The following is an 11,230-nucleotide window of genomic DNA, read 5'->3' on the forward strand; positions in this document are numbered from 1 at the left end:
GAGACATTGCTGCAGAATGTTGCTTAAAACTGAAGTGCAATATGTGAAGCTGTTAACTACAATAGCTATAACTTTAATATCTCAAAAATCAATTTCTCTTTTTATTAAAATGCATTTGTCACATATTAAATCCAATGGATTATCCAACATTAGATTCAGGGTTTTTCCAGAAGCAATATCTCATTTGATATTACAGAAAGATACGTAGATATTGCAATATAAAATGTCTATTACCATGATGGAAGATGTAACTGCTCCTCATGCTAAACATCATCATCAAAACTGCTTTACTATGTACACCATAACAACAAACCTGATGATCATGATTCTACAGCATACTTTGGAGCTTTCATACCGTGATCCTGTTGGTTCTGAGCTGTGATTGGTTCAGGTAGGTCCATGTGGCTTCAGTGGACCCTAGATGCCACCAGACTGGCCCTCTTTGGAACAGCTACTTTAACTGAAACTGGAGGATCAGCAGTTTATAATTTATTAAAGACAGATGCATAAAAAGCAACAGAAAGGATACACAACTATGCACAGAGCACTTACCTGTGTAGTGATTGGACAGAGCCAGATAACCCCTGGTTGCACACTGTGCTGCTGGCTGTTCAGCAGCAGCTGTTGGTGTGAAGATGTATTGTGAGCTGAAATTCCCCCAGCGCAGGAGCTCACAGGCGGAGCAACACTGACAGCAGTTATCATTCAACTCCCGTCCCGCTCAGCAAACATGTCAGAGCAAAGGAGGGACATACAAATGACTCACTCACACTTTCAGCCCTACAAGGAAATAAAGCTTCCTGGCTGGGTGGTTAAAGTCTTCCATTGCTTCCTGCTCCTCTTTTATCAGTTTCTTCCTGACTGTTGTGAGAGAGGGATGCACTTTTCAGGAAATATCGCCATGTTCCTGGCACTGGGCTTTTAAATTTATAGCATTGTCTTAAACTGTTATTTATAAGCAAGAGAATGGTGAAGAAAGTGATTTTTCTAACAGTCTCTCTACTTAGGTTACTGTTAGTCCTTCCACATACCATCTGATAGCTTCTTAAACTTTATTGTCATAAATAGAGTTTAACAGTATTTTTTAAAGTTATCCATGTAACTCTTGCCAATGTTAAGTGTTGAAATGTTGATTATTTTAATAACACAATGCATGTCTGGTTTTCTGTGGCAAAAACAGTGTTTCTGTGTAACCCTAACAAGAGCACCTGTTCTATTTGCACATTTATGCCATGCAAATGTTGTGGTTTTGTAACGTTTCACACACATTTACTCTACCAGACATCAGCTTATTAAGCTTATCCAACACATTACTGACATTATTGTTGTTGTTTAAAGTCTGTGTAAAGTAAGAATAAATATGTGTTCTAAATTTGACATACCACAGTGGTAGAAGTGGTGACTTTGATTGACAGGTGACACTTGGTAGGGGGCGGGGTTTCAGCGAACTCAGTCGGCACTGGTAGCAGAGAAAGAGGCTGATTTTTACACAACTTTGAAGCCTAATTTCATATATTTGTCGAGGGTGGTTAGCAACACACTTTTCTGTGGTATGTCAAACTCAGAACACATATTTATTCTTACTTTACACAGACTTTAAGGGAAGTATATGTACCAAACATACATGTTTATATGAGCTTCTGCTCGAATAGTTGTTAGTAGGGTAACCAATAATCAAAATAAAGAAATAAGGTAAAGGTTATGAAACTATTGTATTTATTTGGGTTTTACAATGTTATTTATTATATTAGGAATGATTTTATTTAGTGAATGGTTTGGTATGTGTTTTGGATGTCCTGTATGAAGGGATTGCCTTGGCAAACCCAGTGGATATCTTTTGTTTTTGTGCATAAATTTAGATTTGGTATTAGATATAGGGATGGGGTATCATTGTGATATGCCAGTGTTGGTGGAGTTTGTCTTTATAAAAACCAACATTTAGTACAGATTGTAATCTATAGATATTTTGTTTTTCTATAATTGGAAGGTTGAGTGGGAAAGCTATTTCTAGGTTTTGTGGATTGACATGGATGGGGATAGCACTACGAAGATTGTATGCCAGGTGTATTTGTGATGAGTGCATTTCTGTTGGGGCGGATTTCAGTGCTTGCTCAACAATGTTGAGAGGAACAAGGTAGGCAGGTATCTGGCCAATTGCTGATACAGCAGTTACTAGAGTTCCAAGGAATCTTTTTGGTCGTTTTTTATTTTGAAGATCTTCTTTTGTGACTAAGAATTTTTGTAATTGTTGTAGGATATGAATAGTTGTGTGTTTGGCATGGTCAACAATGTTCTATTTGTGTTGTGCTTATTCTTCCTTCTGTTAGGCGAGGTGGTATATGCATGTGTTTATGATATACATCCCAGGGACCCATTCGTATGTATGGCAACATAGGCAGCCAGCATCACACATACCAAAAAAGATCGGTTTTCTATCGCTCATTTACGTCAATGATAACACAGTGATAATGTCACTGTGTGGATCAGTTTACCTTGTTACAGTGCATGCCTTACTTCTAGTTTATGAACTAACAGCTTCTACCTGCTGAGATCTCAGTCAGAAGTGGGAGAGGAGCAGCAGTAGGTTGACCTCTGAGGAGTCTAGCGCACCTAATTTTGTACGGTAGCCTAATGATGCAAAAGTTCAAATCAGTCACACCAAATAAACCACAGTTCATACTGTTGTCTTTGTTCTGGGTTGTGAGTAAAATGATTAAGAATAATGTCAAATCAGTCTTGTGAACTGGTTTAGTGTTGACTCTTAGTTGACTCTGCTAGAGGATGGTAATATTGATGTGTGTATAAATGTGTTGTTCTATTTGTGTGATATAGGATTAGTGCAGTTTACTTTTATTAGCAATATGTTTTAATTTGTAATAATTAAAATAACTTACTTATATGTATATACATACATATCATTTTTTGTATTCATGATTGTATATTATTTTGGTATTTATGGTTGTTATTTCTATCTATTGATCTATATATATATGGAGGGCGCTGAAGGGGAATTCATCCGGGCCTCTTACAAGCTAGAACCACTGATCCGATTAGTCGATTAATCGTTTCAATAATGGATGACTAGTCGACTATCAAAATAGTCGTTAGTTGCAGCCCTAGTTTGAATTGTGGTTGCTAGGGTGAGTAGGGTTCCGAGGACCCAAGAAAGGCACATCTGTGTGAGAAATCAGAGTTAGACAGTTTATTGATGAGCTTATAGAGGTTAGGATTGTGTATGTTTCTGGGAGTGTATTTTAGTTTGTTGGTATTGCTTATATTTTTATTTTCTGTGTGTTTGAGTTTGTGTTATTCTTTGTGTATTTTTGATGTGCTGGATGTGTTGTTTTAGGGTTTTCAATGTTTGTTGTGGTTTTGTTTGTTAGGTATGTTTGTTTGGTTTTGACAGGTATGTCTTTGGATGGAGAGTTCGTATAATGTTGTTATGTTGCTGATGATTCATCAGTGTTGTTATTTTGGATATGATGTTTTATAGTTTTATTATTTGTTTTTATTTATTTTTTAGTTTAATTGGTTCAAAGTAAGTATGATTTATAAGTACATTTTGTCTAGCGTTGTGTTGTAATATTGTTATATCAGTTTTGTATTTTGTTTAATCGTTGTGTGGTTTATGTGGTAGGTTTTGTGGTGTTTCAATAGTGTTTGTCCTTATGAACACTATTTTTGTTACCGTTGCGTTGGCACAACGTTGTCATCATTTGTGTGATAAGCTTGTGGTCTTGTTTAAATGATGTTCATGGTAAATGTTGCATGTGTTTTTGTATATTGGTTTGTTTTAGGTTTATTTCAAAGGTATTGGGGTTTTTGTTGTTATGGATTTTTTTTGGGGGGGGTTAGCATGTGTGTATGGTGTGTATAATGGCTAGAGTTTGTGGTGAATGTGGAGTTTTGATCTTGCTTTGTTTATTGTGTTATTGGCATTTTTTTGTGTGTGTATTTTTTTGACACGTTTGGTTTGTTGGGATGTTATTTATTTTATTGTTTTGTTATATATCTATGTTAATTGTTTGTTGAAATTTTATATCTGAATTATATTTGCGTTTTTTATGTATATTATATTATGATATAATATTGTTTTTAGTATTTGTTAGTTTGTTTGCAAGTTCTGTTTATGATGTGGTATTTGTTTAAAGCATAATTATTGTGTATGGTTGTGGTTTATGTAACTTATTTGTTTCTTGTTTATGTTGTTATAGATGGCAGCATCTACACCAATGACTTTTCCTTGCATCCATGATGCAGAAGTGGAGAAGCTGCACTATCAATGCCAAGTGTTCAGTGTCATTTGTTCTGTTTTGTATTGATTTATGTATCATTAACATTTAGAAGAAGTGATTATTTAAGTGTGCTTTCAGATCATTATTTACATTGTGTTTTTTCTGGTTTTGTGTTTGTTGTTTGTTTACATATTTAAGTTTTATTTAGTATGTTATTATTTACAATGATGTGTTGTATTTATGAGAAGTGGTTCATTTTGTGTTGTGATATTAAAGTATGTTTTTTCGTATTTGTTTTTTGTCAGTATTTGTTGCAGGATGATGTGCCCCAGAGGACTTTTTATAGAAGGAGCCTGGTGCTGTTTTCTAATGTCTTGAGGGGTATTGCACAAAAGTAGAATAAAGAAATCCAGGATAACTGAGCAAGCGCAGCTTGAACTAGTCTGACCGGCGCATCTTGGTTTATTCGGTTGCACGTTTGCTGAGCCAGGATGAAAAGGTGCGGCTATGTCAAGCCAGGTGTAGATAGTTGGGATAAGTGCGTGTTCACAGCATTCTCAAGTAGACCCATGGCATCGATCACAGAATCACAGATTGGAAAATGGAAAAGTGTTGTGCGTCATTCTTCACGGCCGCTGAACAACAGCTCCTGATGGAATTTCATGATGAGGTTAAAGAAATGATAAGAAAAAAAAGCAACACAAGCACAAAGCACTGTAATCAAGGAAAGGGAGAAAGCCTGGCAGACAATCGCGGACCGGCTCAATGCATAAGTAGTGCAATTAATGTACAGTTAATGGGTTAAGTATAGTTCAGTGGGTAGAGCACCTGCCCCGTGTGTTGAGGCTACAGCCCTCGCTGCAGACGACCCTGGTTCAAATCCCGCACCAAGCACTCCTATCCTACTTATCATTCCCCCCTCTCTGTCTCCAGTTTTCCTGTCTCTCTCCACTTACCTGTACATCAAAGGCAAAAAGCTCAAAAAATATACTTAAAAAAAAAGTACAATTAATACAACAGTGCTCCACTAGAACTGTCTAAATTACAATTAAGCATCACTAATCAACAGTTGTACACTTTGATTTAAATGCGGCAAGTAAAAGTGCATGCTACTCAGGAAATATAATTAAGTGCAAACAATTATTATAATTAGGTGTAGGGCAGGGGGAAGGCACATCTGCAGCTGCAGGATGCACTTCTGCAGATGAGGAGACAGTGTTGCTGGTCTCCAGGCTTGAGGTATCATGTCAATTTTGTGGAAATGTCTTGCTCATTTAGCCCATAATGGATATGAAGTCAGTGATTTGATGCTAATAGAAAATAACATGTGTAACAGGACCCAGATGCTGCTTAGCCTCAGAAGCAGCCAAGTAACATTGTGAGTATCAGCTAGTAAATAGTACAAAGTAAATCTACTGTACATTATACACCATAATGATACCACATGAATGACTATAAAATGACTGTTGCAATTAAACAGTCAACAGACTTTAATGAAACGACAATATAGTCTATATGTAATATTTTAATGCAGGATAATTAAAATGATGCAACATATTTAGAAACCATGGAAATGCTGTAAAACCCATAAATTTGTCACAAGATTGACAGTACAACTGCCAGATGAATCCCTGGGAATAATCTTAGCCTGGTTGTTAGCCTGGTCTGGAGCAGGCTAGCTGCAGAGAATAAATCACCATAGTAACTGGGCCAGGATAAATTTAACCTGCTTTCATGCAACCGACTTGAGGCTAAATTCAGCCAGGATAACTAACATATCCCGGCTTAATCCCTTATCTTGGTTTCGTGCAATACCCCTCTGGTGCGCTATGTCCGTCTTCGGTCAGAAAAACAGAAAAATGTTCATCTCTTGACGCAGTGGAATCAAAGTATCATGGAGAAGGAAGTACTGCAGGGATTACTGGATTTGGCTGGAGCTGGTAAGTGGGGTACGTATTAGTTTTATAGTATTGTAATAGTGTTTGTCATTGTGAGTTTTATGTATGGTTATTCTGTTATTGTTTATATGTATAGAATATAGTGTGTTTATATTTTTATGGAACAGCGTATTACTTGTATCTTGTAGTTATTTGGCTAGATGTTTTGTTGAATATATCATGTCAGTATTTTGAAAGAATAATGTTTTTTAAAACTGTGGTTTATTTGAAAGTTATTTAAACATTTTTCAAATATCAATTGTTGTGTTTTGTGTTTTTTAATTTGGGTAATATGAAAGTAGTTGTAGACACTGTATTGTGTTGTTGTATGTCAACCATTATGATAGATGTTATTTGTAAAGGAAAATTGTTATTTGTGTGTGTATAGTGGACGAATGTGTATATTGTCTTCTACTAAGGAATCAAGGGTTTTATGTTTTATTTTGGTTGTTTGCTTTTCAGACCCAGAGTTTGGTATGTCTTTGCCTGCATCTCCCCGGCCAGCAGATGTTCTGACTTTCAGATGGTAGTTGATGTTTAGGGTGTACATTTATTTGTGTTGTTATTTTTATGTTTACATAGTTTTTTGTATGTTTCATCAGGATGATGTTATTGTTTTTCGAATTTGGTATTTTGTTCTGTTAAAGTTTAGGAAATAGTTGTATTTTGTGCATATAATATGTTTTTTGGCAATTGCATGTTTTGTGGTTGCTTATTATTTTAGAATATTACTATATTTTTATTATAGTGGATATTTATTTTGTATGTATGTGTGTTATTTGTTTTGATAGTCATGTAATTGATACTATTAATTATATGTTGTTATTAGTTCACAGTGTCAAATTTTGTGGAGTATGTGTTGTATGTTTGTATTTTCTTTAATTATTGAATTTGTTTTGGTGATAGACACTTTATATAGACATAGTATAGTTGGAGGTATAATGATTTAGGATTATTCGGTTTTTAAATATTCATTGGTTTTGTTTAGTTGTTTTTTTGGGGTTGTTAGTTATTATTTGTTTATGTTATGTTTTAGATTGTGAATTGGCAGCTCCTGAGGGGTATTGCATGAAACCAAGATAAGGGATTAAGCCGGGATATGTTAGTTATCCTGGCTGAATTTAGCCTCAAATTTGTTGCATGAAAGCAGGTTAAATTTAACCCGGCCCAGTTACTATGGTGATTTATTTTTCCAGACCAGGCTAACAACCAGGCTAAGATTATTCCCAGGGATTCATCTGGCAGTTGTACTGTCAATCTTGTGACAAATTTATGGGTTTTACAGCATTTCCATGGTTTCTAAATATGTTGCATCATTTTAATTATCCTGCATTAAAATATTACAGATAGACTATATTGTCGTTTCATTAAAGTCTGTTGACTGTTTAATTGCAACAGTCGTTTTATAGTCATTCATGTGGTATCATTATTACTGTCAGGCCTAGTGTTATATTGCTATGCTAATGAAATTGCCATCAGAGCTTTGATGAATATGTGTATTATTGCTGTTATTGAGATTATAAAAAGTGACCAATAATGTTGCAAAGGTGGTATCAATTAAGTCTGTGATGAGGGTAATATAGTATATATATAGGTCCAATTCCCATTCACCTGTTCCCTCTTCATTATGGCGTGCCCTTTTTGAAGGATGTTCTGGACGAGGAAGCCCAGTCATCAGACGAGCATTTAGGCATGAGAGAGTCTTCCGGGACAGGTCAGACCCATTGGCTTTTGGAGATGACCATCTCATTGAGAGGTATCAATTCTCGGCCGATGGACTGAGATATTTATGTAGGCTGCTGCTGCCAAAAATACAGCATCAGACAGCACAAAGCTAGGCCCTCACTATTCCACAGATGGTCTGTGTTGCACTGAGGTTCTTTGCAAGTGGGAGCTTCTTGTATTCTGTTGGGGATGCAGAGAACCTCAATAAAGGAACCGTATGCCGCACAATAAGACGTGTTTGTCTGGTGCTAAAGTCTCTTGTGCATGTATTCATAACCTTTCCTGGCCACAGAAGACCCCTATACATTATGGAGGAGTTCTACAAGATTGCAGGTAACATAAATTTCAACTTGCAAATATTAGTTTCCAATTGTACTGTAATCAGAGTTGGATAATCACTATTTTTTGTCACAGCTTTCCCTAATGTCATTAGTGCAGTGGATTGCACTCATGTCAAAATCAAACGGCCATCAGGGGAACACGAGGGGGACTTCATTAACAGAAAATCCTTCCACAGCATCAATGTTCAGGTAAGAGTGGTTTGTGGTTACTGTGACTTGCATGAATTAATAGACCTCAATGGTTACATCTTATCGTTTCAGATGATCTGTGATGCTGACTGCCTTATCAGCAATGTAGAGGCAAAATGGCCTAGCTCAGTCCATGACTACAGAGTCTTTCATGCGAGTCCAATTTATGAGAGACTCTCACAAGGTAAGCCACACATCTTATTTGTAAGCACCTTGGACATTATGAGCGTTTAACTCTGCTGTGTAGTTTCATAAATTATATCTTGCATCATCAGGTGAATTCTCTGGTGTGCTGCTGGGAGACAAAGGCTATGCCTGCGACTCCCCTTGTAGACCCCCAAACCTCACCACAGCAGGCCTACAACCATGGTCATGCAAAGACAAGGGCTCGAATCGAGATGACCTTTGGCCTTCTAAAATTCCAATTTCAGTGCCTGCATTACCTGAAGGTTTCCCCGGACAGGGCCTGTGATCTGGTTGCAGCATGCGCAGTGCTGCATAAAACTGCATGCCTGAGAAAGGAGAGCCCCCCCCCTCAGTTAGCTTTGGATTTAAGTCACCTATAAAAGATCATAAGTTACATTTTGCTGTGTATGTGCATTTTGTCTGGCATTGGTAGCACAGTGTGTGGTTTTCACTTCACTAAACACACTCATGAAGGAGGGAGGACATCACAATGTTTTCCAGTTGAAGTTTTTATTTTATTTTGCGGTCCTCATTTGTCTGGAACCTGGAATACAGAGGACAAAAGTAACAATTAATACACAGCATACACAGTTATGGTTACAGTGTGCACTGACATACTCACTTCTCTCTCTAGTTTTTCAATCTCCAGGTCCAGTTTCCTGAGGGTCTTGAGCTTTATTTCTGAATCAAGCTCCATGTCTTTCAGCTCTCTCTTTTTTACTTGAATTTTCACGTCTGCCAGCTCGATTTGCCTCTCGAAGTGTTTAATGTACAGCCTCCTGACAGTTTGTGAATTCTGTAAAAGAAATGCTGATTAGCACAGCAGGATTTGTGCATGAGGTTCATGTCTGGTGAGGCACTGACTTCATCACAATCAGATTTACAAACATATGAACCCTACAGAGTAGTTTATTCACCATTTGATTGGCAGCAGTTAACAGGTTATGTTTAAAATCTCATATCAGCTTTCTTTACACATACAAACTGTAGCACACAAAAAAACACATTTAATATAAAAACCGTAATTTTGCTATGTAATCATTCATACTGAAAAAAGGCCAGACAAGAAGGGAAAAAAACAGATGACTTGCCGACTTGCTCACTGTAGTTGTAGCTTACTGTCACTTATTCTGCAGCTAATGAGTCGTAATAAGAATCACTGGGATCAGGAGCGCCCCCTGCCATGAGGCCGGAGAACTGCGTGCCTCACTTAGTGACTTTTTGAAGCCGTTTTATGCTGCTGAGCACACGAAACACGCTACAAACACTGTACATTATATCATCAGCTAAACTATGGAAATTTAGTTCATATAGTAAAAGTGTTTGAACATGTTAATAGCGACATATAGAGAGACAGCTGTACAGCTGTACTGTCTCACTACATAGCATGCCAGCGCAGTAAGCCGAGTCATTGCGCAATCCATGGTGAGGCTCGTCTCGCTGCTGCCTCACTCAGAGACGCGCTCTTTTCAGTGTTTGATCAATACATGTGAAAATTCAGCGATTTTGAATTAAAAATAATCCGAAACTGGTAAAGTTAGATAGAAAATAACGTTATAGTGCAAATAACTGGACAAATATAACCATTTATTATTTTATTTCATTTATTTTGAAATTTCTTTTTCCATGATAACAGGTGAGGCACGGCACTTACCAGCTTCCAAAATGTTCTTATATTTAATTTTGACTTGCTGCCAGGACCTCTTCTGGCCAGACATGTTTGTTCATTATGAAGGATAGATCAATGAAATAGACAAAACACATAACATAGGAAAAACAGATTAAATAGATAACATTGACACACACTGTGGATAATTGTTTGCACTTAATTATATTTCCTGAGTAGCATGCACTTTTACTTGCCACATTTAAATCAAAGTGTACAACTGTTGATTAGTGGGCTTGGACAGTAACTTCTTTAGTCCTTTAATTGTAATTATGACAGTTCTAGTGGAGCACTGTGTATTAATTGTACATTTTTGCACTACTTATGTACGCATTGAGCCGGTCCGCGATTGTCTGCCAGGCTTTCTCCCTTTCCTTGATTACAGTGCTTTGTGCTTGTGTTGCTTTTTCTTCTTATAATTTCTTTAACCTCATCATGAAATTCCATCAGGAGCTGTTGTTCAGCGGCCGTGAAGAATGACGCGCAACACTTTTCCATTTTCCAATCTGTGATTCTGTGATCGATGCCATGGGTCTACTTGAGAATGCTGTGAACACGCACTTATCCCAACTATCTACACCTGGCTTGACATAGCCGCACCTTTTCATCCTGGCTCAGCAAACGTGCAACCGAATAAACCAAGATGCGCCGGTCAGACTAGTTCAAGCTGCGCTTGCTCAGTTATCCTGGATTTCTTTATTCTACTTTTGTGCAATACCCCTCTGGATCTCCTGAGGCCTGTACTATGAAGCTGGATTAACATACCCGGGATATCTCTCCATTACCTGGGTTAATTTACCCAGACATTCGCAATCCTGATAAGCGGTACTACGAAACTGGTTATCAACCCGGTAATTGAACCCAGGGTTTTCCAATCTGGATCACTGCGCGCTCACATAAAGGGGAGGTGTTTGCAGCGTCTGACCAATCACAAACATGGAGAAACCCTGC

General features: G+C 37.4%; 1 pseudogene; it reads left to right on the top strand.

Annotated features, from left to right (window-relative positions):
* The first annotated feature begins 6,129 nt into the window (after window positions 1–6,129).
* Window positions 6,130–8,899, top strand: LOC128382381 (putative nuclease HARBI1; annotated as a pseudogene).
* Window positions 8,900–11,230: the final 2,331 nt, after the last annotated feature.

The sequence above is a fragment of the Scomber japonicus genome, chromosome 21, assembly GCF_027409825.1.
Source record: "Scomber japonicus isolate fScoJap1 chromosome 21, fScoJap1.pri, whole genome shotgun sequence".
Taxonomy (NCBI): Eukaryota; Metazoa; Chordata; class Actinopteri; order Scombriformes; family Scombridae; genus Scomber; species Scomber japonicus.